At 36.8% G+C, this 3,642-nt stretch overlaps 1 long non-coding RNA gene across 1 annotated transcript; it reads right to left on the bottom strand.

Annotated features, from left to right (window-relative positions):
- Positions 1 to 537: 537 nt before the first annotated feature.
- Positions 538 to 1,530, bottom strand: LOC137246544 (uncharacterized). Its single transcript, XR_010951544.1, has 3 exons — positions 1,282 to 1,530; positions 747 to 885; positions 538 to 674 (listed from the first exon to the last, which is right to left on the bottom strand). It is a non-coding gene; the product is annotated as an uncharacterized lncRNA (long non-coding RNA).
- Positions 1,531 to 3,642: the final 2,112 nt, after the last annotated feature.

Here is a 3,642-nt window from a genome sequence, read left to right as displayed (position 1 = left end):
GAATATTAATAATGCCGGCAATGCGAAAGTCTGCTAAAATGCACCATTCTCCATGGAATGCTCGATATATAACTTTCCACGTTTTGAAACAGTGATGAAAAGAGCAAAATTTACAATAATTTTAACTGGCTGTGGGTAGTAAGGTGTTGATGTCCTCTCTTAACGCAATGTAATGACAACTGCGATGCAGGGAAAATGACAAAAAGCTTGCAAATCTACTGATAATAATTAATTTTTCCTCCCCTTCTATGCAGTTCTATGCATACATACATATGTATTTTTCTCTCCAAATGCTAATTAAAAAAATTAATTGGTTTTCACATGAACTTCGAACTCTGTCGTATTTGCATTCTTCAGTTGATTATCAACAAAAGCATGACAAATTATCACTAAAAAATTCATACATGTTGCTTATATATTTAATATGGTAGCCAATTTACTTACCCTTTCTGGTGCGATGATCCTGGACAATCGGGCCTGACTAGACGCGATTTTTTTTGCCTTAAGAGAGCGTGCTTAACGCGAACCCTATCATGTTATGGCACAACTTTGGTGATGCAAAAAATCAAAGACATTTCTGCTTCTAATGCTTCTAGGATAGCAGCAGCAGCTCCCGGTGGCACCACATAAATAACAGTTGCATGCCGATCAGTTGCCTCTTTTGCTCCGGCTACCTATTCAATTTTAATTCACATTACATTATCTACTATTGCAATTTTTAATCACTACAAATCAATATAAATTACCGAAGCAAATACTGGCAAACCATGATGCGTAGTTCCACCCTTTTTTAGGGAAATACATCCAACCAGTTTGGTACCGTATTCCAAAGCATGTTGCTTGTAAAGTACCTTGAGCTGAATCGCAACCCGGCGGAGATGCTATCTATTAGAATAATATAACATTTTTTTTTATTATTTAAAAATGCACATACGTATGAATGAAAATCAGAAAGAAAATAATGTTGTTGTTGTTGTAGCGATAAGGACACTCCCCGTTATCGACTTTGTTGGTCCTTTGCCGGATGCAGATCTGGTACGTTCCGGGAACCATTAAGGTACTAGCCCGACCATATCGGGAGCGATTTAGTTGACATAAAACCTTGTAGGCCATCCCGTCGATTCTATACAACTTAATATGGTAACGATTTAAAAGACGGTGCACCACCCAATTTTTATCAAAAATTATCAAACGTGGAATCAAAAGGCGCGCCTCGAGCTCCGTTTTTATTATTATTTGATATTTTTAAATTAGGTGGTGTACCGTCTTGTAAAACTTTACCCTTAATATTATTTTGGGCGAAGGCCGCCAACGCAAAAAGATGGTCTCTGCAGCAATATTCTTAATTTCCGTCACATGTCACAACTCAAATTAACTTAATGTTATTTTGGGCGAAGGTCGCCAACGCAAAAAGGTGTTCTCTGCAACAAAATTTTTAATTTCCGTCACATGTCACAACTAAAAGCACAAGATATTTTTCGTTGTAAACAATTTATATTTTTTTTTGCGTTTCAATGTTTTCCGGAATAATTAATGAACTGTCGATGACAGCATGAAACGTCGATGTGTTAGTGGAGAGCGAAAAAAGCTTTGCATGTGTGGGTGAACTGGTTACCTCCGTCTTGTAGGGAAGTTAAATGTTGTTGGATTTAATTTTTTCTAGAGGGCCGTTCCATTGGTTTATCGAGCTCTGGCTCTGGCTCAAATCTCATTGGAACGATCTGGATCAACTTTATGAGAACTGGCAGCACTAATATAAAACATCTGTTTTGTTGAAAATAAGAAGAAACGTACACAAAATTTTAAGATACTGATAGAATTATTAACATTTAAATAGTTTCGCACGTAAGCAAACTATTTATTTTCCTTACATCATCTTCAAGTTGTTTACTCTTTCAGTGTTTTTGCTTTTAAATATGGCGAATTCTTTTATGTATACACAAATGTACACATATTTGGTTCAGTGCTACAATGGCTCAACTATATGGTTGGCTCATCTCACCAGCTGATTTTATTTTTTTCATTTCACTGTAGTAGAGATTGTCAGAAGGAGATGGCAAACTTAAAATGAAACCAACGAATTTACATTTTCTTACTACATACAAATGCTGCTAAGTTTTATGATTTCATTCCATTCCATTCGTCTAACAGCAACACTCTGATTTTGGCAATGTGAACAAATGTATGTTGTTGCTGTAGAGATGAATCAACCATATAGTTGAGCCATGAGTGCTACCAACTCAAAAGTGGTTAGCTGTCAAAAAATCTACTACAGAAAACGAAACGAACAGAACTGCTAAACGGATCAGAAATTGAACCAGATAAATATCAGGATCACAACGTTGTTGTTGCATTTGCATGTTAAATTTCTATCCGTATCTCGCTCAAGTCTCAATGGAACGTAACTTAGATTTATTTCTCTTGCAGTTGAGTATTTTCTAAAGATGTAAGTAAATAAAGGTTTATTTTATAAAAATAAATGTAAATTTACATATATTTTCATTCTTAGTAGGGGAATGCATAACAGTATTTTGACTGAATTTACGGGGAAACATCCAGATATTGCGAAGGGCTTCACGAAGCATCTTCATCTAAAATCGTTGACACCGTGCTCCTACCTACACTCATGCTAGAATCCTTGCTAACTGATCTTTGATAGGGTCCTTCAGGTAAAAATCGTAACGTAGCTGCTAGTTGCAGCACTGGCAGAACTTTCGAGCGAGTTAAGCGTCTTCAATGGTGTCCAATACCATTCAGAAAGCCTCTTTGTTTATGCGATAGTATGCAATGTAACTGCAAATACACTATAAATATTTAGAAACCCACATTAAGAAATATTTTTAATTACGCTGTCTCTGGAAACTCAAATGGATTGCTGCGATCTTTCAAAATTTTCCTTTTGACCTTCTCGCAACTTCTTCCAATAATAAAAATGCTACAACTGCTGATGCCATTTTGATGTCAACAAATTTGTTTATTTCTGCTTAAATGCACAAAACAACTATTTTATATAATTTTGCCAAAACAATTAACATCAAAATTGCCGGTGCACCGCAAAACAGCTGATTCGAACATCAGTTTTATTTACATTCGAAAAGAGCAAAATGAAATTCGGTTTTATGACACCAATTTAAATCAATATTGGTTTGCAATTCCGACAAAACGCAAAACCGACTTGGATTCCATGACAGCCCTGATTTGTATAACTTTGGTTGTTATATTTTAAAGTTTGCATATTTTCCAATGTAGGTATCTGTTCGAGCGGGGACAAATGGAGCCGGAATTCCTCGTGAATTCCGGAAACGGAGAACCTATGGGGAGCCGGTTTAACGACACAGCACTAGTTATCGCAGGAATGTGTCCAATAGACGATTAATTAGGATCAAAACTCATGTGAGGGAGCAAGAGAGATTAGGGTGCAGAGCTGGCAGCTCAGGTGGAATGCCTAAACAAAGGGAAGCTGGACAACCGATGTATCCCAGATACTAATATATGGATTTCGAGAAAGCACGGCGAGGTAGATTTCTACCTCACACAGTTTCTGAGTGGTCACAGATGCTTCAAGGAATATCTGCACCGATTCAATCACTAGCCGTATAACATATGCGATCACTGTGGAGGCGATGCATGTATTTTTCGAGT

This window comes from Eurosta solidaginis, chromosome 3 (genome assembly GCF_040869045.1).
Source record: "Eurosta solidaginis isolate ZX-2024a chromosome 3, ASM4086904v1, whole genome shotgun sequence".
Taxonomy (NCBI): domain Eukaryota; kingdom Metazoa; phylum Arthropoda; class Insecta; order Diptera; family Tephritidae; genus Eurosta; species Eurosta solidaginis.
This window is presented reverse-complemented; position numbering and strand designations above follow the sequence as displayed.